This window comes from Fukomys damarensis, unplaced genomic scaffold, assembly GCF_012274545.1.
Source record: "Fukomys damarensis isolate Sample0158 unplaced genomic scaffold, DMR_v1.0_HiC HiC_scaffold_2, whole genome shotgun sequence".
In the NCBI taxonomy this organism is placed as follows: Eukaryota; Metazoa; Chordata; class Mammalia; order Rodentia; family Bathyergidae; genus Fukomys; species Fukomys damarensis.
This window is the reverse complement of record NW_022900914.1, coordinates 8,240,690-8,268,114: the sequence shown is the minus strand read 5'-3', so window position 1 is coordinate 8,268,114 and position 27,425 is coordinate 8,240,690. Positions and strand designations below refer to the sequence as shown.

General features: G+C 43.1%; 1 protein-coding gene and 1 pseudogene across 1 annotated transcript in view; both read right to left on the bottom strand.

Moving 5' to 3' along the window:
- The window catches only part of Mapre3 (microtubule associated protein RP/EB family member 3), a 37,514-nt gene extending 37,222 nt beyond the window's left edge, over nt 1-292 (bottom strand). Inside the window, exon 1 of the mRNA XM_010604805.1 lies at nt 229-292. The gene's annotated coding sequence lies outside the window, so the exon portion shown is untranslated. The remainder of the gene's footprint in view (nt 1-228) is intronic.
- A 13,415-nt stretch (nt 293-13,707) lies between these two features.
- Nucleotides 13,708-14,479, bottom strand: LOC104848757 (annotated as a pseudogene).
- Between the last annotated feature and the right edge of the window lie 12,946 nt (nt 14,480-27,425).

Sequence of the window (27,425 nt, the reverse complement as noted above, 5' to 3'; positions counted from 1 at the left end):
AAAGAAAAAAAAAAGAAAAAAGAAAAAAGAGAGAGAGAGACTGGAAAACATGCTCAACATCACTGGTCATGTGAGAAATGCTTCAGATCATCTTGCTGTTTAGGATGAGCAAAGACTATGGCAAGACTAGGGAAGAGCACTCTTCGTAACCATGACTCATAAGCAGGGGCCAGAAAATAATAAGCAAGGGCTTCCGTTTTGAGAAGACAGCCACACCCATTAGTTTACCTGTCTGTAGTTCCTTTCAGTTGACAACGGCAGAGTGACGTAGTTTTGACTGAGATACTCTGGCCTGTAAGGTAAAATATTTATGAAATAGCCTTCACAGAAAATAACTGCTAATTCCTATAGCAAGTATCCATCTACATGTTCTGAACAGGGTTACCTATGAAAAGAAATAGTGAAATATGGAGATATTCTAAATCTAATATACATTTTCCTAGATGCCACGAAGCAGTAATGACTTAAAATCAGTCAATGTAAAATAAACTACAAATTTGGAACACTATATTATAACGTGATGTAAGAGTATAATAGCTATTTATTTATTCATTCATTCATTGGGTGCTTTTGATATAGGATCTTGCTGTGTAGTCCAGGCTGGCCTCAAACTTGCAGCAATCCTGTCTCAGCCTCCTAAGCACTGGGATTACAGGTATGCACCATCACACTTGGCCTCCTTTAAATTTCTTCTTCAAGGCTAGGGCAACAAAACTGCACAGCCAGTATACACAGAATGCTGCTTAGGAAAAAGCAAGGCCCTTGGTTCCCTCAAGTCCCTTTGGGAACGATCCTGTGAAGCTTGGATAGTAAAAGGATGGGTCACTTTAAGCATCCACTTAATCCCACTCTGCAGGGCATGGTGGTGTATGCTTGAGATCTCAACACTCGACAGGCTGAGGCAGGAGGATTGCAATTTCGTGACCAGCCTAGGCTACACAGCAAGTTCAAGGCCAGCCTAGGTTACACAGCAAGGTCCTGTCTACACACACATGCATGCACCCCAACAACAAAAACAAAACCACTTCCCTTAATTGTCAATCCTAGAAGCCCAGCACAAGATAGAATACTAAACAGTGTCAGAGAAAAGCAAAACATCACTTATGATCAACAAATCACTTTTCAGCATACACTTTAAAGGCCAAAATATCTTGGGGTGAAGCTTTCAAGCTATAAAAGAAACAGCTTCCAACCGAGACTAATATGTCCTGCAAAACTCTTTCAAAATTGATGGTGCAATAAGGACATTCCATGACAAAAAACAATGTAAGAAATTTAGGAACTTCAAACCAGTATGCCAAAACATTCTCAAAAATATCCTAGACACAGATAATGAAACAAGCAAAGCCAAAAATCTGGATAGAATGAATACACTTATCAAGGTGAACCATAAAACAAGAAGGGGGAAAATAAAGGCATCAAGAATAACATGAATAAATCAATACCTTTCAGTAATAATTTCCAATGTAAATGGCCTGAATTTCCCTATTACACATTCCTGCCAGTTGAACCACTGGTGGTATGTGCATGACTGTTTCATTGCATGGCTTGTACCACTGGTGGTATAAGTGGCACAGTCATGCATGAGACAGTCATATATGTACCACTGGTGGTTAAAGCCATCCAGCAGTGAGACATACAAATTGCGGCCCTGTTGTGAACATGTTAAAAGATACAGATTGGCAGATTAGTTAAAAAAACAAATGGTCTGTTGCATTAAAAACAAACAAACAAACAAAACAAACTTACCTAATAAAAAAAGAAATTCATAGACTAAAAATCAAAGGATAGAAAACAACATTCCATACACCAGGACTCTGAATGTAAGCAGAAGCAGCAATTTTATTGTCAAAGTAAACTTCAAGTTAAAACTTGAAGAGGCAAAGAAGGACACTATATAACAGTTAAGGAAGCAATTCAACAGGAAGAGATAACAATGGTAAATGTATATACACCAAATATTGGTCCACTTAAATTCATGAAACAAACATCACTGGATATGAAAGATCAAATAAAGACCAACAAAACTATAGTGAGAGACCTCAGTACACAGTAAACCAGTCAAGATAACCAGATCATTACATTTTATTCAAGGAGGCAGACGTGAAAGGATGCTGAAATGTTGGACAGCTCCTACCTGGAAAGATCAGTTCTCAAGCCAAGTCCTGAGGTATCCTTGAGGCATTCCTTAATGTTAACATTCTTAGTCTGTCTTTGGAAAAAGTCCACCCTCTAGTCAAATGAGCAGATTTTCTAAGTTGGCCACTATGAGTCCTGGCTTTCTTGCTGGACATGAACTTTAGGACCCAATCAGTGATCACTGTGGACACAAACATGCTGTACCTTTCAGTACGAGGATAAGGGTTCTGAGCTACCATATTCCCAAAGCCAACAAACATCAGAGTTGGCACGGTGAGAAGGGTACTGAGGGCTCTTCAGCTGGCCTTCAACCTGAGAAGTGCACAGAGCAGGAAGCCACATCCACGGACGAACAGCTCAGTCACCACCAGAAGTGTCCATGGATGTCTGGTAGGGCCTACATGCCCCTCAGATTGACCCAGGATTTTCCCACAAAGGAAGCTTTCCTGTTCCAGGGAACAATTCTTTCTATGTCCTGGAGAAGGACTCATTCTCTCACTAGAAAAACTGGTGCAATCTGGAGAGGATTCTGAAAATTTGACACTACACCAAACAGCCTGGAGTAACTGAGGACAAAACAGATGGCTAAGAAAGGGCTGGGAAAGGAGCTCAAATCAGTTTCTTGATTTGTTTTAATAATGCCCTAACATTTTGCCTTGTTGGGATCTTCCAGTTGCATACGTAGTATTTCAGACAAAGGAAAAGGGGAGCCACTCAGTCCTTATGACTAAATTGAAGCTAGGCCCTCTAGATAAATTGGCAAAATATAAAAAATAGATGTGAACATATAACATGTGAAATAGGAAAAAGTAGAACCCTGATTTTTCTTAGGACAGAAGCAACGCTTTAGACAGAGTCAACACTCCATGGACGACTTTCAAGTCATCCTCCTACTTCTGCCTACAGTGTTTTAACATGGACAGAGATTAGTAAATGCAGTCAGTCCTTATTTGGTTCTAGTTTTATTGGGCTTGTCTAAAATATCCATGATTATAGCGGAGAGTATTAAGACAATATCATAAATTCAGGGCTAGGAATGGGGCAGTGTGTCTCATATTTGTTTTCCTAAAAATAATTATTATTATTTCTTTGTGATCCTGGAGATTGAACCCAGGGCCTTGTATGGACTGGGCAAGAGTTCTTCCACCGAGGGCCGGGGATTTAGCTCAGAGTTCTAGCACTGACCAAATCCACAGTCCTTTTTTATTTTGAAACAGGATCTCGCTAAGTTGCCCAAGCTGTACTCAAACTTGTGATTCTCCTGCCTCAGCTATCTGAATAGCCAGGTGTGCATCACTATGCCCAACTTTAAACTTCTCTCTTCAATCCAAAGCATAACCAAAGTAAAAGCTTAAATTAATGCTGGATGAGTGACTTCTCTTACCCTCAAGCATCATTCCCAATCCTAGAATAAGTCAGTATTTTTTAACATTATCGAAGAACATTATGGAGTGAGCACTAATGCTATAAGACCCCTAAAATGTGACTTTAAACCTCCCTTTTTGTGGCATTGGAGATTGAACCTAAGGACCTAAAGCATACTAGACAAACGCTATACCACTAAGTTACATCCCCGCCCTAAAATCGCATCTTTGTCAAAAGACAATGGGATAGCTTTAGATTTAAATATAATAAATATGAATATATCTCATCTGTTCTCCCTCAGTTACAGATATTAATAGTTTCTGGTTTCCAAAAATCATAAGATTAAGAAGCTATGCATTGCACCTGCCTCAGAAGCACAAGGTCCTGAGTTCAACCCCCAGTACCAAAAAACAAAACAAAACAAAACAAAAAAAACTATATACATTCAACTTCTACCAAGAAGTTGGCACAGGGATATGTTTGGTGGCAATGGTAGTGAAGGACAGTGAATCAACTTCCACATGTGTGGCCCGAGGAGTTCAAGGAGAAAAGCCTAGCCTGGCTCTATAAGCAATATCATGATGCAAGATTCTGGAGGTATAGATTCTGGAGACAGAAAGTGGGTATTAAGGGCACCACATGAAAATGAGCCTTTTAAAAAATGTTCTACAAAGTGAATGTGGAATTTTATTCTGTTTTGAAAAAGAGTAGGGGTTATTTTGGAGCAAGAAGTCATGGCTCATAAAGTCAGGAGTCATGGTATTTAATTAGATGAGTGGCAGTGACCCATAGACCCTTTATAGCCAATCGCCATCTCCAAAGTCCTCTTCTTCCTATCACCACAACCAAACTGTTCCTTTTGTGATACAGGCTACAGATAATATTGGTCCAGCCACCACTACCACTTCCTTGCTCTTACTGTCCTACTAGGACTAGACATACTGACTGACCATTGGCTGTGTCTCAGTGGCAGACCTGAATACCCCAGGAAATGGTCCTCTGGGCCATCCCAGAATCTGTTTTAGAGCTCTTAAATCCAGCAGTTCTGCACTGTGTGCACACCAAGGGTCAGGGACAGTGCTGGACAGTGGAGACAGGCAGGTGAGTAGCTTGAAGGCCTGCTATTAAGGAGGTCATGACTGGACAGTGGAAAGAGATGCCCATAATGATAGCATAATTTACAAGGGTATATTAGCAATTTATTTCTCCCTGGTAACTATTTGAGCAAATACTCTCTTGGTAATTACTGTTACTAAACTTGAAAAATTATATAAGTAGTATACAATTTCTATTAACAAAGATGTATATACAATTAAAATTTTTCTCTTTACAGATATGTGTAATCTTCAGACATACATTCAAACTATATCTACAGATCTGTGCCGCTAAGAAAATGGAATCAAATATAAATATTCTGTGACCCTTTCCTCTAAAAATGTCATGGTTACTTTTCCATGTGGGGTTATGGAGATTCTTTTCATTCTTGTTGATGGTTGCGTGGTATTATTTCTTATTTATTCTTCCTTCTGAAAAGGTTTTGGGCAAAAGGTGACATGTGCTCTGGCCTTGAAGGCAGAGCTGGGTTCATTTGGCAGCGAGCCACTCCAGGAGATCCTGGATGTGAGCATGCATGGGGTGGGAGGGACTGGGTGGGAGAAGGGGCTCCAGCAGTGGGACAGCTGGAGTGTGTAAGACAGGCATGGAAGTACACAGTCTCTTTGGGAACCATCAGTAGTCCAGTGAGGCTGTGTCGCTCCTCAAACTTTGATGTGCACCAGAATCAGCTTGGGAATTTCTTACAACTGCACCTGCCCCTTCCTCCACCTCAAGAATCTGATCCAGTTGGCCAGTGACCCCAAAGTCTTTGTTTTAACCACTACACTAGGCTGCTTCTCCTTATGTGTATTCATGCCATCCTTTATGAGACAAGCATGCTGAGTCCTTGTGACAGCAGGCTAGGATGTCCTAACATCCTTCAATTTTGTTCTCTTATAGCCATCTCAGTTGCAGTCTTCCAGTACCTTGTCTTATGCCAACTCTTTACTTTGTAGTTTTATATCATCTTTCATCTGAGAAGTTCAAAGTATTCCCAACAATGACCTCATGATTGGGCAATGGGAAGAGGTAATAATCTCACTTTGCCGAAGGACAAATAGAGGCACCAGAAAATGACTAGCCTACCACAGTGAGTCAACACTGAAGCTAAAAACAGTCCAGCTTTCCTGCCATTTCACTTATGATATCATTGTCCTTTTGCCTCAACGACGCGGATGCCAATGGCTTTTCTCATTAGGCAGGGTGGTATATGGAGAGCAGCTCCTTGCAGTGCTCAGAGACGAGGCACTTCTTTCCTTGACAACATCCAAACAGCGACTTCCCAGGGCTCTGGAGCTTCATAGGTGTTTCCTGATGTCCTACAGAGAGCCACCAGAAATTCTGCACAGACTTTGCTCTTAGGGTGTCAAAAAGACTTCCTAACGCCACCACACAGTGAAAGAGGTTAAGATGGTTGCATTTCAAGTGTCAATTTGGGACATAAGGGTGCTAGAAATACATAGGTATTTTATTCTATGAAAAAGTTGAGGTGGTAATGGATAATAAGCCTGCACTTCCCTGGATATAGTGCTGGGCTCATGCACAACTCTTTCCTGGATCCAAAGGCAAAGGAAGAGAGATGTAGGATAATTTTTCTGCTAAGGAGTGGCAGGCATCCCCTTTGGCTTTGGGTAGTCCTTCAATTTTTTGTGTACCTCAAAACAGAAATTCCCCTTAGGGGAGAGGGCATCAAAATTTAGGGTGTGTATGAAACACTTGATGGGGGTTATTACTAAAGCAGATTCCTGGGCCATTTCCAGTCTTGGGACTCAGTATTCTTCACAGACCTCCCTGGTGAGTCAGTGGCAGGACCATGCCTGAGAAACTCTGCTCCAAAGAACACATGGAAAACACCCCAGCTACCAGCTCAGCTCCTGTCACTGCTCATCAGTCAGTGGCCTGATTATTTTAAGCCACGTCATGGCAAAGCCTGGTTTTTCACACTGTGGTTTTCCTTAATCTCTAGAAGCTTCAGTCTTCTTTCTCTTTGGATTTTAGAATGTTGTGATGGAATAAAATAAGTCGAGGAACAAATATAAAGAAAAATGCTGATTTCCTATATGGATGATGAAAAAAATTTCATGATGGGTCACAGCTATTAATGATCGATCACTTAGCTCAGTGTCTCTTCTGCCAATATTTACAAAGCAGCTAAATATATGCAGCTAAATATATTTTTTCTTGATGATCAGATATGCAAATTTCTAAAAAGAGCTAGAGATTGGAACTGATGTGACCTTATACTATTACAGGATGCTGAGGTAGTGAAATGCCTTTGTATTTAAAAACTGTCAAGGCAGAGCCTCCTCTTCCATGCAGTTAGGATGCTGGTACCAAGAAAGCCATCACTGTGAACGCTCAGATCAGTGGGCTGAGGGACGTACCATGGAGCAATGATCCTGGTGGCCAGAACTGTCCTTCAGCCGCTCACCTGCCCAGAGGTGGTGGCTGTGTTGTCTGCAGAGAGGTGGCCTCAGGGGGATCAGTTCTTTTTGTGTCCTTTGTCATGAACTTTATGCTCGAAACTAGAGCAAGTATCAAACAAGCTCCTTTTAAAGTGAGATTCATTAACTAGAGTCTCAAACCTTTGGGTCATGAAAAGAAACTGAAGCAGAAGGAAGGCAGTAATTATCTGGCAAGGTTCCAAGGCATTCACCAGTAATTCTCATTACACTTCACAAGTATGTAGGAGGTGGCTGCTTGCCGACATCTTTGCCTAATGTCTTGTCCTGGAAATGAGTGGGGGGGGGTTAGGAACACAAACATTTCTGTCCTATTAGACTCTTCTCTGGTCCCTTACTGTTTGTCAAATCTCCTAAAATTCTCAACTTTATATTCAACCATGAGAAACTTTTCCAAAATAGGCATAAGTATTTTTAGTAGATAATTTTAATGTTGAGAATTAATTCTCTTCTCCCTCTTTGAAGTCAGCATGCCTTTCATGTGTAAATATGAAAATGAACATGATAAAGTAAGCACTATTGGTGAATGCTTTCTCATTCTCTCCAAAGAGGAAGTCTTATTGACTTTCAAGTGAGAAATCATTATTTTCCACAGCTAGAGAGACAGGCAGGAACAGAATGGGAACTCTGCTTTTGATGTTTTGATACAGACTCAAACTACCAAACTGCCTCTATCTGCCTTCAACAGCAACTACTACTGGGTCGCTCCCTCCCGAGTTCTTCCTTCTAGATGGAAGAGTTCAAATGCAGGCTCCTTGGCTTTTACCCTCCCTGAGACCAACACCCCATTGACCATCTCTACCTTTCTGATGGAAGCCACAGCACCTGCCACCCGCCCTCTGACTCTCTTGTCAGGAGGAAGTCACCAATCGCCTCTAGTCCCATGCCATGTATATGTCTTGTGTTTCCACAGGCACCAGCTTTATGACTCATGGCTCCAGGAAACATCCTCACTGGGCTGAACCAAAGGCCCCTTCAGCACAATCTTCTGATAAGCTCCAAGATGGGCACTGTAGAAGACTGCTCCCTGCTTCCATTATGGCTTCAAAGCTTACAGCACACCTCATATTCACACCTCATCTTTGATGCCTGCTGACCTAGGTCCTTCCATGCTTCCTGCCTGAGCAATCTGTGAGTGTAATGAATCCCACATGCACTTCTGCATCCAGAAGCATTTCCTTTGAAATACTTTCTTAAGCTTCAGGAATAGCACCTAATCTGAACATCTTGGAATGTAGTGAACAGATCCATCACTCTCACCCACGCCTTCTAGGATCATAGACTATGCTAGGCTCCCAATGTGTTCATGTCCTAAGCCCTGGAAGCCGTGAATATGGCACCTTAAGTTGAAAAGGGACTGAATTAGGATCTGGGAATGGTCATCCAGGTGGCCCTCTCAGGGTCCTTATGAGTGGAAACAGAAGAGTCAGAGCCAGAGGATACGATATTGGAAGTGGTGATGCAGCACTATGGGCTAAGGGAGGGAGGCACTTCTAGAGGCTGGAAAGGGAAGGAAACATCTTCTCCCCAGGCCTCCAGAAGAAACATAGCCCAGAGCACCTTGCTTACAGACCCACCATATTAGTTTCCCGTGGCTGCTGTAACAAATTACCACAAAGCAAGGGTCTTAAACATTTTATTCTTTGTCTTGGAGGCCAAAAGCCCAAAATCAGCATAGGCACTGCTGTACTCTCTGGGGAAGTTTGTTCCTTCTCTTCCTGTTTCTGAAGGCTCTAGGCATTCTTTGGCTTACAGCTGCACTGCTCCAATCTCTGCCCTGTGAGGACAGTCACACTGTCCTCTCTTGAACTGCCCCCACCGACATACATACCCCCATCTCATCAGGCTACCTGTGGAGCAGAGGTTTCTATTTTTTACAGTGATTGGGATTGAATCCTGAGCCTCTTGTATGCCAGGCAAATGCGCAAGCACTGAACTATAGCCCCAGCTTCCATAAAGACACATGTGATTGCATCTAGGGGCCATCCAGATAATCTAGAATAAGATCCTCCTCTCAAGATCATTAATTTAATGGTAACTTTTGTTATTTCAAATAATAGGTTCTAGAAATTAGGACATTTTGGTAGCTGTCATTTAGCCCTCTACACTGAGACAGATTTTGGACTTCTAACTTGCAGAACTCTAAGATGATAAATATGTGTTACTCTAAGCCATTAAATTTGTAATTTGTTATAGCTGCAGTAGGAAACTAATTCATGGATCCTATCTCCTGTCATTCACTCACTAGGTGAAGAGTCCCCCTTTGTTGCTGGGCTATGATGGCTGCCCTGTGGCAATGGCTGGAGGGCACTGCAGTCTGATGGGTGCTCTCCAGAGCCTACTTCTGCCAGGTGATCTTTATAGGGAGAGCATCAACCACTCAGATCTATGCTCGGAGGAAGCTCTCTGGCTAAATGTCTGCACATGGAGATGTGAGATGTACAACAGATTATCTTGTGAAATATGAATGAGAACATTATGAAATATCTTGTGAGCCTGGAGGATGGCTCTGGTGGGATTCTGCCCAGCTCTGAGGAAGGGTCAGCATCCTTTTCCAAACAGGAAGAAAATAATTTGAACAACACATATCTTAATAACTCTCTCAGGACTGAAGTACATCTGTCTAAATGGTACTAAACAACGGATTCCCCGGCTAACAGAGAAGGAAGAGTTCAGGATCTAGAAATATCCCTCCTACTCCTTCCCAAATGTTTCAGGAAGCTTAGGCAGGTTAGCCAGAGGCTTTGGGTGTTCACACACATTTACACAAGTCTAGACAAAGCAGAGTTTTATTTTGATCAGAAGCTATTGTTCCTGTTTCAGTTTTCCTGCTAGCACAGTAAGAGCAGCCCCCAGGGACGAGTTCACAACAAAGTTCCCTTGTATGTTCTTTCAGTGTCTTGGAAACAGTGCTCCGAAAGCAACAGCAGTGTCAGATGGGGCAGTGGCACTGGGACTTGAACATGACTACCGGAAAGACTGTACATGGGGGTGATTCTAATTTAGTTACAAGATGTACGTGAAGCTGCAAGAACATGCAATCATATGTTCACCACAGCAAACAGCACAGCGGCAAAAGGCTGGTGTGGAGGGGCCTAGGGTTGCTAATGTGGAAAGCAGCAGACAGAGGGCCTCGCAGTCGCATGTGCAGAACAAGCACTTTGTATCTGGACTGCATGTTTACTTGGGAAGCTTGGTGGGGAGAGGCAGTGCTGTAGCCTTTCCAAGCCACACCTTGCGGCCACTTCTGACTGAGTGGGATAATTAAATGTGGTTTTACTTTTTTCATTTATTCTTTTCTAACTCTTTTTATTGTTTTATAGTAAAAAATAGTAAGAGCCCATGTTTTTTAAAAAATAAACGTGTTAGCATGTTGTAGGAAAAAGTTGGAACACTCAACAAAATAGAGGCAGTGATTCTTTGGAGGACAAAGTTATAAAGGAATCCTACTTCTGTCTTATGCATTCCTTTGATGTTTTAATTTCATAGGCAATTTTAAACCATATTTGTTATCTAAAATGGGTTTTGAGGGGCCACTATACACTGAAGGCATTAAATATACTGCACTTAGTAGTTTCTCTGGAAATATGTCAGGGCATAGAGATTTCAGTAATCATTTTTTTTTTAATTCATGGGAAAGCTAATACATGGAGCAAACATTATGAGGAGGAGGGTAAGACAAGTGATGCCGAAGTCCTTGAGTGTGTCCTCTGGAGAAATTACTGCAGATGCGGCAGCCATTTGAAGAATGCTTCTCCAACCCTGAGTCCCTAGTGTGGGGAAGGTTGCTGAGAGGAGAGGCGGCACCACCATCAGGGACAATCCATAGTCAAGGGCTCCCCTTGTTTCTCTGATCCTGCCTCCTGCCTTCAGCAGCCCAACTGGAGTGGCATCCCTGGTGATACTCCCAGTCTGGGGACTGAGAAGTCCAAGTGTTACTTTGCTATGTACACTCCTGTCCAGTACCGACCCATGTGAAGGTGTTTTAGTTTCCTATTGTTGTCATTACCTACTCACTCCTAGGAACCAATTAACAGAGATAAGGATCAACAGTCACAAAACGTACCTCGGAAATCCATTCATTCAGCAATGATTCGTTAAGGCCCAACTACTGCAAACTGCAAGGCCTTATCTGGATGAGCCAGTCTGTCCCTGCCTCATGGAGCTTGTTAGCTAGTGAAATGACTGTAGAGTACATAAGCACACGAATAACTACATAATTATAAGCTGCTGCTACAGCACATTATATATTATAGAGGAAAAATAACCAGGATAGAGTATTTTAAAGCAGAGGCTCTCAATCTATTAGTAAAATACACATTTTTTTTGTACCAGGGATCGAACTTGGGTCCTTGTGCTTGCAAGGCAGGTGGCGGAACCACTGAGCTAAATCCCTGGCCCCAGTAAAATACATATTTGGATCCAACATGCATACTAACAAACACATGCACACAGACATATATAATAAAACAAAAGTTCCCCTAAACATTTCTTATCCTTACTATGAACAATTCACTCTGATATTTTCATTTTTCAAATGCTGGTTACAACCCAATAATCCATTTCTTATAATCCATGGATGGTTGTGGTCCACATTTGAAAATCTCCATAAGGGGCCTGTTACACTTAGATCTGGAGTGATCCCAAAAGTTCATTGTGTAAAGGCTTAGTCACCAGTCTGTGGCACTACTAGGAAGTATGGGACCTTTAAGAGGTGGGGCCTAGTGGCAGGAAGTTAGGTCACTGTGCTGTATCCCCCAGCTGCCATGAACAACTCTGCTTCAACAGTGCTCCCTGCCTTGATGTTCTGCCTCTCCAAAGGCCCAAAGCAATGGAAGGAGCTAATTATAGACTCAACTCTCTGAAACCATGAGCCCAATCAATCCTTCCCCCTCATAAGCTGATTTTCTCAGGGATTTTGTTATAGTGATGGGAAGCTGACAAATACAGGAGCCCTAACCTATAGGGGACTTGCAGTAGAAGTCACAGAATGCTTAGCTGTGGAAGTAACATTTAGGTCAAGACTACAAAAGGCCAGAAAGAATATTCTATGAAGGAGGAACAGTGTATGTAAAGCTCCTCATTTTACAGAAAAGGAAACTAGGGTCAAGGAGATGTGCTTTGTTCAAGGTCCCATAACTTCAAGCCCATCTCCTAACTCTAAGTTCAAGATTCTTTTTTTTCTTTTTATTGAGTTTATTGGTACAATCTAGGTATACAATACAGTTACATTCATTATTGGGATCCTGTACCTTTACATGACAGGTCTTGATTCTCATTTTTTCCCCTTGTCCCTGCCCTCCCTTCACCCCCTCCTCCCCTCCCCATTTACAAACACTTTATTTCCATTTTTTCAATTTCTCATATTTTTTCCTCTCCCTTATTACCTTTCCACCACCCTTCCCACTTTCCCTACACCTTTAGCCCTTTACTTCCTACTTCACATTATTAATTATCTCATTAGGATCCTGTGTACTATTATAGTTTTTCACACCATAGAAACTATTCGGTAGTTCAGTTAAAGAAATCTCTGTATGAACATTAAAAATAGGGAATCCTAAAATAAAACTAAAAAGGAAAGCAAAAGTGAAAAGGCAATGATGTAAGATTAAAATAATCCTTAATTCTGAAGATGAAAATGGTCCTTTAACATTTAAATTGCTTCTTGCTCTTGTAGTCTTATCTTATTCTTTTTTTCCCATTATTTAGAGAATACTTTATTAGTTTCTGTAATCAAACCCACATAGATATGACCTTACATATTTAATGCAGTGTATTACCCCTGTACAAATGGAAAAAAATAAAAAATAAAAATAAAAATAATTAACATTTCTAGACCAATATGGCTGTCTATTTCTGTACAATGCCAACTCAACACAGTAAATTGGGATAACTTTTTCCAAAGTTGAGAGCATGGTTAAAGTTAAATAATAGCAGTATATTATGCATCAATAGCAGCAACAGCTTTTCCAGGTTCTGCAGTCATCTGAACAAAATTATAGACATTCAGCACATTCCATTAAAAAAACAAAGACAAAAAAACAAAGAAAAGAATAATATCCAGAAAACAGCAAAGTTCTGTTGCTGTTGTGGTAACTGGCACCATTTTTTTTATTAGCATTTTAATCATCATCTGGAAAGAGAACATTCTAGAGTAATACCATTCAATATAGCTCTGATAAAGCACAGTCACTACTATGTATCATAAAGCAGGTTCAAGATATTTTACATTCACAGAGGTGTGATACAGTACCATCCTACATCAATAATACTGGAATCAGTTTTGGTTTGAAATTTGCTTTGTCTGCAAATAAGATTGCTACCCCTGCTTTTTTCTGGGCTCCTGTCACATGGAGAATTGTTTTCCATCCTTTCAAGATTCTTCTTCTTCTTCTTTTTTGAAAAGTTAAAAGTCCTTGATTTTTAAATTCCTGGTACCACTACCTCAGTTTACCTGATGTAATGAAAAGAAAAAGAAAAATACAAAGCTACAACAGATAAAAGACCTCAGGAATGTTTATCTAACTGACACTACATTGAATTAATCAATGGCTGCACTTTTTTGCAAACTGGCTATGACAGTCCTGAACCAGAAAGGTTTCCTGTTTAAGCAGCAGTAACTTTTTCTGACAATGATCATTGTTCCTTCTGCAGCAGATATTTTCAATTCCAATAAGGCATTTGGGACAAATGTCTCGAAGTAACCTGCAATTTTCCTGACAACTCCTTGCTCTCTCTCCTGCTAAGAACTGTAGCCCCTTTTCTGCTGTTCTTAAAACAACTTCTACCATCTCTGCCACCAGATCCATAAGTACCACCGTGGGGACTACCAGAGCTTCTTCCACCAAAACCCTCTTCATGCATCCATAATTTGATTACTGTTGACCACTATAATTTCCAAAGTCATTATAATTTCTGCCATGACTTAGTTACCACCACCAAAATTTCCTCCGTCATTGTAACCATCATATCCTCCTCCACCACCAAATCCACCACCTTCGTTTCCATATCCTGGTCCACCACCAGCATAGCCTCGCTCCATTACTACTGTAACCAGGACCACCACCATACTTTCCACCATCACCTCCCAATCCATTATATCCACCATCACCTCCTCCACATCTCCCTCTGCTGTCGCTATCTCCACCACCATAGCCTCCTCTTCCACCGAAGTTTCCACCATGACCAAAATTCCTTCCACCACCTCCAAAGTTTCCTCCATGACCTATGAAGTTGCCAAGTCCACCTCCATGACCTCTTTGTGATCCAGCAGACAGCATCTCTTGTTTAGAAAGCACCATTTTCACTTCATAATTATGCCCATTAATAGTTTTATCAACTGGATTGTGATCACCAGAAGTTACAAAATGAAAATCCTCTCTTTCCCACTCTGCCTGTCTTCCATAACTTCCATGGTTTCAATCTTGCCATACTTTTCAAAGTAGTCTCTCAGATTACATTCTTCTCTATCTTTTTAAATACCACCAACAAAAAATTTCTTCGCTATTAGATGGGCATCAGGCTTTACTGAATCCTCTCTAGAAACAGCTCTCTGGTTCTACCACAGCCATGCACTTTGTGTGGTCAAGCACACACTGCTGCCTCCACCTCTTCAGTGCAAGAGTACATTGAAGGGGCCAGGGATTTAGCTCAGTGATTCTACCACCTGCTTCCCAAGCACAAGGTCCCAAGTTTGATCCCTGGTACCAAAACAAACAAACAAAACAACAACAACAAAAAACAAACAAAAACAGGCCGGGTGTGGTGGTGCACACCTGTAATCCCAGCATTCGGGAGGCTGAGGCAGGAGGATCACTGTGAGTTCAAGACCAGCCTGGGCTACATAGTGAGTTCCAGGTCAGTCTCACTACATAGTGAGACCCTGTCTCAAAAAACCAAAAAACCAAAAAACAAACAAACAAAAACAAAAAAAGAGTACATCACAAAGCCAAAGCCCCTGGAGCGTTTGATATTACATTGTATTAATCAACGCTGCACTTTTTGCAAACTGAATCTGAGTATGCCCCATTTCTCAGAATGTTCTCTTAAACTATCATTTGAAGTTTCAAAGCTCAGACCACTGATAAACAGCTTCCTCAATGGCTCTGGTTCCTTTGGATCATGGCCCTCTGTCCATTGTGGGGGCCGTGACAGCCAGAGTCAGGTTGGGAGCGACAGGGAAGCAGTTTTACCTCCATTTTGAGACCCAGGTTCAAGGTTCTTTACTGAACTACTGTCATCTGTAGGTTCCTCCTCATTTTACCTCGGAAGGTGTCAAGGACAAATGATTCTCTCCTGGTGGGACGAACGGGGGCAGGAGGCTATGTTTACGGAGCTCGCTGAACTCCACACAGAACACGCTGGCAGCCTGCCCTCCCGCGGCTTACTCCTTCCTGCTGGGGACTGGCAGGGAGCCACACGCTAGCCTAGGTCCTGGCTGCAAACGAGAAGGGATTTGCAGTGTCCAGGCAAACCTGAGACTCTAGTTCGGGCTCTGGAGAGGAGCAGGCCAGGCTTTCCATTTCCCCAGGGTGACGCCTGCCCCATGAGGCTTCCCATGCTTCCTCTGCACCAGCCCCTGCTACCAGTCTGTGGCTGCTCTGAGGGGTACACTGTGTAAATAGCTTCATCTGTGAGGACAATGTGAGGGTAGCAGGTGGAATAAAGGGTGTCAATCAGAACTAGGGTCCAAGTGGTTGATCTATGAAGAGAGGGTTCAGAGGGTGCAAAGACCTTAGGCCAAGTTTCAAAATGGGCAAAAGAGAAATAGGACTGTCTAAAGACAGTTGTTCCAGTTTGTGCACTGCACAAAGCACCCAGCAGAGATGAACAAGAGCTGAAACCCACACTCCAAAACTGCATTCCCGTGAGGGGCTGCATCTGTGTGGAAGACACAGTCATCCTCTTTCACTCACAGAGGCCAGAGACGAATGGCTCGGTAGCACAACTGGTCAGAGTTGGAAACGAGACCCACGCGATCACATCCAAGATATGACTATCATGCCTAGGGACAGTCTGCACCCCAGTTTAGACCCTGTGCATGCAGGAAGATAAGGGCTGTGTTGGGCCCCACTGTTAGCAGGACAAGCTGGGACCACAGAAGCTACTGGCTGATAGGCAGGGCTTCCTGGTTCCTTATCAAGCCAGACCCCATGATTCTGCTCCATCTTCATTTCTCCATCAGTCTCAAAGTCCGGATGCACTTGAGGCCCAGTCTCCTTCTGAAACTGTAATTACTAGTTTACACACACTATTGGCTATGTACACCCATATTTTAAAAATCCAAACAGGATGCAAAGGTAAATGATTAAATGTAAAAATAACCGTTGCCAAATTGTAAAACTAAAATGAAAATCTCCCTCTGTCAATAACCTGCTCATTGCTTGTCCTTCATATACCTGTTTTCTGTTCTCACTGGAGCCTGTAATTACTGTGCCCCCTCATTCTGGCTGACGACCAGTGCCCATCGTAGAGCTGCAGCCCTTCCCTCCACTTCTGTCCCTCAGAAGCCTTGCCTTGGATGCGCTGACCACCCCCTCAGAAACGTGGCTCTAAACATGCCAACCAAAGCCCAGTCCTGGTGCCTCCTACTGCTCTTCTCCAGTCAGTGGACTTTAAAGCTCAGTCTATTATGAATTCATAACAGCACAAAATGACTTTTATTCACCTCCCCACGCCCAGGGTCATTCCTCACTGCGGTTAATCAGGCCTCAAGACCTCAGTCTCCTACTCACATCCCATGAGCCTGCTCCCCAGCAAATGGCCTTGGCCCTGCTTTAGAGAAACAAAGCAGAAACCCAGGCACCCTGCACTTTACCTGCAAGTCGAGAAGGAAAAACCATAGCTTCTCCTATCAATCTCAGAGGAAGGGAGAGCTTCCTCCTCGGCAGAGCTACCCCTTGTGTTATCCAAGGATCATTCCTTCTTGCTCTTTTCTCTCTTGCACCTGTTTCCCGTATGGTTATTCCTTGGTTGCGGGACACTGTATGACTGCCCAAATTGCTGATGCTCAGGTCTTACATAAAACGGTACGGTATTTGCGCATAATCAATACATATGCTCCCTCATGCTTTAAATCACTTCTGGATTACTTAAAATACCTAATGTGGTTTGGATCAAAAAGGTCCCCCCAAAGGCTCACGTGTTCATAGGTGGGACGCAGGGAAGGTGACTGGATCAAGAAGCCTCGAGGCCAAAACGAACCTTTGTTGAATGTGCTGACAGGAGGCGGGCTGGGTGGAGGAAGTGGCTCCCTGGGCTGTGCCGTTTCCAGCTGCAGGGAGTTGAGCAGCTGTCCCCTCCACCTCGATATTCCTGGCCTTGGTGCCAGCCAATCACGGACTGAAACCTCTGAAAGTGTGAGCCAAAATAAATCCTTCCTCCTTTAAATGTGTAGGGTAGGACTTTGTCCCAGCGACAGAAAGGTGGCTCATTTAATATGTAGTGCAATGGCTACACATCACGTCATCCACAAGGATTCAGCACACTGCTTGGCATATGATAAATTTAAATTTTGGTTTTTGAAATGTCTAGAATTTTTCAAGTTTTCAGTATGTGGTTGGTCAATTATTCAGATGTAGAACCCATAGATACAGAGGGCTGACTATAAATTCTCCCACTCTATTTTTGAGATGGGGGTCTCGCTATGTAGTTCAGGCTGGCCTTGAAGTCAGTGACCTTCCTGTCTCAGCTTTCCAAGTGCCAGGATTACAGGTGTGCACCACCACACCCAGCAATCTCCTCCTCTTTTGCTACTGAATATGCTCAGACCTCCTTCTTATCAAAGTCATTTTAAATTAATGGCAAACACTTGCTCTAACTGAAAGTTGGTTGGAGAACAATATGTAACAACCCTGTGTTTTAAAAGCACGAATACCCTTTTCCTCTGTAATTCTACTTTATGGAATATATCCTAAAGAAATAACCCATAAAAGAAAAAAAGTCACTTGTACAATGAGGTCCAGAACAGAGATGTTTGCATGTTCAAAATGTTAGAAATACCTAGATTACCCAGTAACAGATTGATGGTGAAGCATATTTGACATAAGTATGATGGGACACCACAGACGAAGTGAGATGTTCCAAGTGACAGATATATAAATTAGCTTGTTACACAGAAATCCGCAGATGAAGCATTTTAATACACAAAAGATATTTTTAAAACTACAATTATAAAACTTACTAAAAACATTACAATTTTATGTATGCTTTCCGATAAAGAATGAAATTATTTTATAACAAAAAATGTTATCCTGCTGCTTGTTCTGACTTTTCTCCCCTTCTCTGTTGCCATTCTCTGGTGACCATGTGTGACTTGTATTTCTCTCTACCAGTTCCCCCTTATGTCCATGTGATCTGCCTTCTTTACTGAACCAATACACTGAGCAACCATGGAGACTTTCTTCTGGTTAAACAGCAGCACGGTCCTTCTTCCTTCCCTTTTTATTCTCCCTTGCTGCTGAACCATCCTAATTTCCCCATCTCTTCATTCTTTTCCCAACCATGGACAATCCTCAAAGCCTGTTACTTGGGATCCAGTCTTTGGCTCTGGACCAAGATCGCTGAAGAGATCCCTCCCAGGCAAGCCTTCCCACGCCTGCACTGCTGATTCTACACAGACCATTCCACCCCCAATCTCACCTTGGCTTCTGGTTCTATGTGGTCACTCCATCATACCGCGATGTCATCATATCCCTTTGTGTTTCTAGTTCTCCAGGTCTAAAGCTAAACTCATCTCCAGATCATCTCATTAAACTTCCTAATTTCGGGCTAATGTCACTGACAGTCTCCCAAGCTCATGCCTTGGGTCTGTCTGGTCCCCACAACCTGCTCACAGCCCTCCTTGCTGATGCTGCACTGCACCTTGTGGAAAGCCCTCTTCGGTGTTCCGTCTGTTCCAAGCCTGCTCATCCTCAGGGCACAGCCGGGTTCTGCTTCCTTTGTGAGGTCTTTTCCCAGCACAATGACTGGCTTCCCCTCAGAATTCTTTGGGAATTCAGACTCCATCCTACCAAGGAGAGCAACACATTTCTTCTGCTCTTCTCTTGCTCAGCTGCAGGTCGGGAGCTCCTGTATCATCCTGCACATGCAGCTCCACGTGTCTTCATCTCTGAAGCTTTCCCAAGCTCTCCCTGGCGCAGGGCCACTCTTCCTGCTCGGTCACCATTAAGTTCTTGTCCCTGTCTGTCACAGTGACATAAAATTCTGTGTTCAACTCGCTCACCAACATATTAGTTGAGGTCCTTCAGGGCTGAGATTATTTCTTATACAGCAAAGCGCCAAAGATATGTTTCTGATATCCACTATTTGTCTGGGTTTTTTTGTATTTTTGATACTGAGGATTGAACTTGGGACCTCACATTTGTGAAGCAGGCGGCCAAACCACTGAGCTAAATCCCCAGCCCTACTGACATCCACTTTGGTTACCCCACACATCCACCTTTTATCTTCCACACAGAGTACAGTCTTCTCACAAGCAGGAGTCAAATCTTATTTCTTTTACATCCCATACGGACTACAGATACAGAATGGAGAAAGGACTTGGAAAATGCTAGCTGACAGTATGCTTATAATAAGACCTTGTGAAGATAATGTACAAATTCATGCAAATAACCTATAAACCCGAAAACTATACCTTCTGTGAAATACAAGTTTTCTCAAAACACTGTAACTTGCTATTTTGGGGTCAGCATAAGACATCTCCGTACTTAGCAGTGATCCTGTCACTTAAGGGTGTTAATAGGATGCCAAAAGTGGGAGCTTTCAGCTGTGAACTCTACCCATCTAAAATCAGAACAAATCACAGACAAAATCCAAGGCCTTGACAAGTGGCAATAACCTGCTAGAGGAAGGGGGTGGAAGGTGGCTGGCTGCCGAGAGACGCTGGCTGCACAGTACATCTTACAGCACTGGAGTTAAGTCTCCTGCACAACACCCCACATATGGGAAGAGATATTTAATTTCATTCGGGGGTCCAAGAACTGTGTCTTTCACACACATTAGTCCCAACTATGATCTTGCTGACTCAGAGCAGCTAAGATTTCATTGCTTACCAGTCAGAAAACACCATTCCAAGGTGACCAGGAGATTATGTTATGTTAGATTACAAGGTGACCAGGACAACAACATCCTCAAGATAAGATGACTGCTTCTCCAACAATCACTTGGTAATGGAGCCTCTCCAGCCAGACATACCCAAATACGTGTTCACAACAATTCCAGACAGCAGGGAGGGCATCCGCCCCATCTGGGACAAGTGTTTGGGTAGTCAGAACCATTTGGAAGAAGAGACAGATCATGCTTAGCAAACACTTACTGTAGCACATGCTGAGCTATGCAACTGGCCATCTGTCCCTCAACTTCAAGTAAGTCCCAGAGCCCTAGGAGGTGGCTAGAAATACCATGTCCCCAATGCTAGAGCTGGGCAGATGACCATTGGGAGGACAAAGTGCACTGGACCTAGCCACTGTGGCAATGTCCCACGTGTGTGTGGACAGTAAAGATGACGCAGCTGCCAGGCCAGCCTTCCCAACAGTCAGAGACCTGGGGCAGCAAAGAGGGAGCTGCCTCGTCCATTCCTGAGTAGGGCCTCTGACCACCAGGCACCACTGGTGGCATCCACCATCTCCATCCCTGAAAGACAGGGGCCTGTGGGTGGATAGATCAGCAGAATGTGACTGAGGGTGAAGGGAGGAAGGAGGCTATGGCAGGCTTTGGGACATAATCTTCTAGATCTGACAGATAGGGACAAAGGTACCCGAATACAAGGTAAAGCCTCCAGTAAGGCCTCCATAACACTGGAGAATTGGAATTCTGAAAAGACTTGGGGCCATGGGAAAGGCCACTCAAAACAGAGTTCTGTGATATACCTTCTGATGAATTTAAACAGCAGAAGTTAAGAAGCAAAGACTACCTTGAGCCTGTATTAAATATGTCCATATATATATATCTTATTTGAAGCAAGAGTGATTACTTCATTGGATGGACAGACTCTGTTTTTAAGACACACATCTACACAATCATACTTGAGTAATGTGCCCTCACACAGAAGGAGTGAAGAGGCACTAAAGAAACAACTCTAAGAAATGTTTTTACAGTTATTACAAGAAACAGAGCCAAAAAACAAATGCTTTGTGATTTTCCTTAGAGATGTTCTACTACATGGAATCTATATGTAATTGGTTTAAAAGGTAATAAAGTTACAGTAGTTTCTGCAGAAAAGCACAGAAAGCACTGAAAAGCATTAAAATTTATAATCTATCAGTTAATAATCCTTTATGATATGGCATGTGGTCTCTAGTATCTTTTCATATTTTTCTTTATAAAAATGGTATCCTCTCATGCCTATAATCCCAGTGCTCTGGGAAGCTGAGGCAGGAGGATCACAAATCTGATCCCAGCCAGGGCAACTTGGTGACCTATAGAACAAAAAAATTGCAAAAGGCCAGGGTGGGATGCGGGGCTGGTCCTGTAGCTCACTGTGAAGACCCTGGGTTCAATCCCTAGTATTGAAAAAAAATGTATCACCCTTGACATACTATTTTGCATCTTGCTTTTTTCATTGATGATATAAAAAGTTATGTCAGTAAATATTCTTCTACAAATGATTTTAATATCTGTGCAGTATTTTACTTGGACGAATCTGACCACTCCCCAGTTGTTGACCCTTTTGTTTAAATATTTTATATGATTAATAATGTTGTATTAAGGTATTTGTAGAAGTATTTTTAAAATATCTCTGCTTTTCTAGTGTTTCTAGAATGGCAATTTCTGACCTAATGATATGTGTTCCTTTCAAGGCTTCTATATAGATAGTCAAAGTTGTAGGCAGATTTGAAGCTATGTTTCTTACTTAGTTATTTTATTTTATTGCATTTTTATTTATTTACTTTTTGATGCCAGAGATCGAACTCAGGATCTTGTGCTTGCCAGGCAGGTGTGGTGTCACTGAGCTACATCCCCGGCCCCATTGCTCAGTTCTTTTAAACATAACTATCACACGAGTGGTATGTATCTCTTATACACGGAAAATAGTTTCAGGAAAAAAATTATTTAGCATGGAGTTGAAACATTTTGAATAGGCCAAGTATTTATTAATTTGAAGCAAATGAAGCATCCAGAGCTCAAAGCATTGATATAATGATAAAAGTTGGGTAACCACCACATTCAGCCAGTTTAGCAAAGGTGCTAGGACACAGTGCTGGTAAAACCAAGAGCGTGGGCCAGGACTGGCTGGTCAGCTCTCCACAGAGAGAAAACCACCCATGGATGCCTCAACAGCGTCACCTGTCACACAATATGTACTCTTAGCCAAATGGGAGACTGGGTGACAGGATGTGACTTACTCTGCATAATCCATCTTAACTCCCAGGCAAGAGCCCAAAGCACATATCCAAATGATAGGTTCATCATCTTTCTATAATACAGAAGAAACCTAGCTAGAAAATACAATTGACAAAATGAAAAGCTCAACAATACTTACTGATTTCACCATAGTTTATCAGTACTTCCCAGTGGAAGCAGTTAATAAGTCACTAGGTGAAAGATGTGCTCTACCACTAGGACTGAGCTAGACCACAGCTACCATATAGAGGGCACCAGCAGGTCAGCTGGGGTCCCTTTAAAAATCAGTATCTCTTGATGGGAAGTAAGAAGCACAGATTTTTTCATAAAGGTCACGTGGGTCACGTGCCATTTTTCTCAAAAGTTGAAAATTGAGTTCGTTTATTAGAAAAGTAACGAATGCTTCAGCTGGTCAAGAGAAGGAAGAAACTGGTTGTCCGTTAAGTATCCTGACAGCCACTTTACAGAGTCTTACCCTCACTTAAGAGCCTGGTTTGGTGGAAACTGGCTTGGCCTGCCCAAAAAAGCAATCTAACTCTATCTGCCCCAGGTAATGAAGGCTCCAAGCAAAGGCAACTGCTTCTTTTGTACCAGAATATATTTACTGATCCTCAACCACTACCAACTCTGTTTGGTCTTCCCTAAATTGCAAGGTATGCATGCTCCTTCTAACAAGTACAATATCCAAGCATATAAATTAAGTGCTCCCTTTGACTCCCTCCCCCACGCTATTTCTCAGGAAGTAACTACTATTGCATTTATCTTTTCTTACCAGTCTTTAAATGCAGATATATGGGTATTTTCTTCCCAAATGAAGTCCAGATAGGGATTTAGGTTCATCTGTACTCTCCCACCTAACACTTGCCCTGGCTCTTTAATTACTCACTAGTCTGTGCTGAGTCCCTCTGTAATTGTGCCCATCTAAGTGAGACTCCTTTACCTTTCCTCACTAGTAAGATTTCCCTCCTGAGCTCCTTCCCTTGCCTTCCTGGTCTTAGGAGTGCAAGACATGATCTGAGCAAAGTCACCCATCCACTCTGGGCTCCAAACTAGGGAGGAAATGCATGAAGGCCACGTGAGCTTTACTCCTAGGCAAGTGCTCAGAGGCCTTTCCCCTTCACATTGAGATCGCTCCTCAGACTGGCCTCTCCACCCTCACGACACACAAACAGCACGCCTGTGCTGTGCTAGAGTCAACTGCTAGTACAGAGCCATTCTTTCAGATAACAAGGTCGGCGGAACACATGGAGACAAAGGGGCATTTCATACACACTCTGGACCGATTTTGGCAGTTGAAATAATACTGCAAGTGCCAGGTCTTTACAGGACAAATCTTGTCTCTGTGCATGTCAGATGTACCAAGAGGGCTCCCAGGGGACAGGGGCTTCTGAATTGCAGGCCCCGGGCAGACTTAAGTCATGACAAAATTTGGAAACATTACTTTTTTATTCTGGACATCAGCAAATATAACATAATGATAGCTATCTCTTATTAAGCAGATGCTCCACATACGTTCCTTGATTTAATCCTCCCACTAACCCTGGAAAACAGATGGCCATTATTCCATGCATACAGATAAGAAAATTGGCACTCAAAGGTTATATAACCTTCCCAATGTCACACATCCAGGAAGTTGGCAGAACTGGGATTTGAACTGAGATTTGTCTGTTTCCAGAGGCCCGGCTGCCTCAGTGTCCCAACAATAGGGCTTAGAGGCCCACGGGACTTCTAGGACCCTGAAAAGGTTACATCGGAAAGCTAGAAGATAACCCTGAAGTCATCCAACATGCTCATTCCTCCTGTCATCCCCATTTCTGCTCCTCACATCCTACTTTCTAGAACTAGGCAGCTGCTTCACAGATTAGAAGTTGAGGAGACTTCAAATACCCAACTCTGCGTTCACTTTGTGTTAGTTCTTGCAAACTGCAAAAAGAAAAACCTTCCTGAAGTAAAAATGTGTGAGGAAAATTATTATTTTTAAGGTGGCAAGAATAAATATTTAATGGGACAGTTTGACATTAAATTTTCTTGTTTCGTTTTTCAGTACCAGGGGTTGAACTCAGGACCTTGCGCTTGCAAGGCAGACGCAGTGCCACTAAGCTAAATCCTCAGCCCCTTAATTTTCTTGTCTTAGCAACATCTTGGATGATAAAACAAGCTGGTATCTACAGGGCTAATTACAAACTACTAAATTATTTTTATTAAAATCTTCTGTGCTATTAAACATGAGGGATGAAACAGAGAGGTGCCGTATAACAGCTCTGGTCTGGAAACTTGGGTTCTTAGCCTGACTCAGACATTAATGATCACCAACACTCATTTGCCTGAGGTACACAGTTGGCAACGTGTTCTTATACACTTTCCATGTTAGCTGGGTGACCTCCGAGCAAGTCATTCTAGTGTCAAAATCTGGGAATGAGGACATTAAATTACATCATCTGAGGCCCCTCCATTTCTACAAACATATCTGTAAACAAATCAGGCAAGATGCACTCTGATCAGAGAAATTATATTTTCTGTTCAGTACCTGAACAATGTCACTTGTCTCAATTCAGGTATATGCTTGCTCAGTCTCTGGACAGAGCGACAGTAAAGTCCTGGTTTAGATTCCCATCCCAGAACTTCCCCCGGTTTATTAATCAGCACTACCAGGCTTAACTCTCACTGATTGTCTTACAAACAGACCCACAAAGTTGGCTCCAGGAGGAAGGGCTTGAAGAAACCCATCTTTATAATGTGTGCACTCTCAGGAAGGCCAGCCAGTACTGGCACCAACACACAGGGACATTATGAACACCATTCCTTAATTCTAAGACACTTGAACACCTCCTTCAAGTCTTGCCACTTCCTGTTTCAATGCTTCTGAAATTCACACACACACAGACACATATATATATATATATATATTTTCTGGTAACATTAATTTATTTTACCCAAAGCTGTTGGCAAATTTCTAGTGCGCCTTAGAATCAAGGAAATAAAGAGTCCTACAAACCCATGACATCCATCATATAAGTTTAGGTCTAACTTGGTTCGAATCACATTCCTGTCCCTGATTGCAACAATGACCTTCAGTTACAGCTGGACAGGCAATGTATAAAAGGTACTAGTTCTGCTTCCTCACAGGAGCAGTTTAAAATGCATTCCATCCCTATTTCAAAAAAACATGGTAAGAATTTCAAAGGCAAATTAACCCATATAAAAACCACTCTAGCTCTGAAAATTTACTCTCCCCTCAGCACGCTAGAAAGGAACATTGCACTCACAGACTCCTGATCTAGCTAGCCTTGACACATTTTCCTGCTTAATTCGTAACCCTCCAACCCAGTAATATCACTGATTCCCAAAATACACCCAGCCCAGGAGGAGCAGCTCTCCAGCACAGCTGTCTTCTCCTGCCCTCCGCGGGTATTTCGGTGAGCTATGTGACACAGAGGACCACAAGCAGGAATGTAACGCTCAGGCCCCATAGTTCCCACTGCACTACGGGCAGGTGCATCCCACCAAACCCCAGACTGGCATTCGAAACAGAAGAAACCACCCTGCTGGAAGGGGGCTGTAGTTTTCCTGAACTTCATCTCTATGTTTAAAACTAGGGCAACAGCCGTCTTCACTACTGTAAACTAATCTGGTGGGCATGGGGGCAGGGAGTGGCTCTGAGGAGGCTGCCAATAGGCCATGATTGAGCAAAGTCAAGGAGCGAAATCGTTATTTCTTATTTGGAAACCCCAGAAGCTCCAAATGAGTGGCTCCGTCACTACGACTTTTTAGAAGTGGACAGTCCACTTCTTTGTAGCTTGGAGTAAAAAACAAACAACAAAACCTCTTGTACTGTGGAACTAGCTTATATTTATGCATATTTTCTAAGAGTATACTGATATCAGGAAGCCCCTCCCCCCAAAAAAAGAAGAGGAGAAGGAGGAGGAGGAGGAGGATCAAAGAGTGGACCCAGAAGCACAGCAGTAGCTAGGAGCCCGCGAGTTGAGGCATGTCTATTAGGAGCTCTGACTGTGAGGCCAACTGACTTCACTTCGGTTTCTGCTGAAGAAAGAAATCAGTCTGGCACCCTCCTCTATTCCAAGACCATGGACGGCAAGCAGCACAAGTAGATGAGTAGCAGGCACAACCGACAGAGCTGTGCACGTGCACTGGACTCCGTTGGGACAGCGCCTCACACACTGTGACTCAGAGCCTTGGGAGGGAGGCAGGGCCGTGGGCCTCAGACCTACACCCCCAAAAAAACTCCAGTCTTTCTCCTGTCTCCTCTGCTCCTTCACAAATGCCCAAACTCACTCTCCCGCCCCATTTGGTTATTTCATGGAATTTACAACGATCCAATATCAAGTTCTGCCGATGCCCCTCCTTATACAAACAGTAAGCATTTGTTATAGATAATTATCAGGTCTGTTTTCAAAGCTCACATTATACCAAGGTTGTAATGCTATTTAAGAAAAAAGAGAAAGGCTTTTTAAAGAGTTGTGCAAGAAGCTTATCCTCAACACACGGGAAGCACCGGCGCTTCCAAACGCAACCTTTTCTCCCCTCCCTCCATGCACTGCCAGGGCAGTGGCTCAGCCCACTAGAAGGCCACCACGCAATGGCGATGTCCACTGAACAGCCGCTGATGGCGAAAGGGCTGGACCCTGCTCAGCAAAACCGATGCTGAAAGCCCCACAGGCTCTTGGCAGTTGGTCGGCACCGTCCAGAGCGGTTTCCCAAAGCAGCTAGGGCAGGAGCCTGAGGGGAAGGATCCTGGGGTCCCAGGTTGGACCGACGAACGTCCCCATCCTCCTGGGCTCCCTCGTTCTCTGCCTTGTCACTTTATCACTGGGGAAACCAGAGGCCAGGACGTCAGGCCAGGAGTAGGAAGGGAGAAGAGCCAAGGACGCAGAGCTAGCTCAGGGGAGAACACCAGACCGGGCAGAGGTGCGGCAGCGCCAAGTCCGGGGTGGGGGGGACCCCAAGGTGGGGTGGAGGGAGGCAGGGAGGGAGGACGAGGCGGAAGGGAGGAGTGGCTGGGGA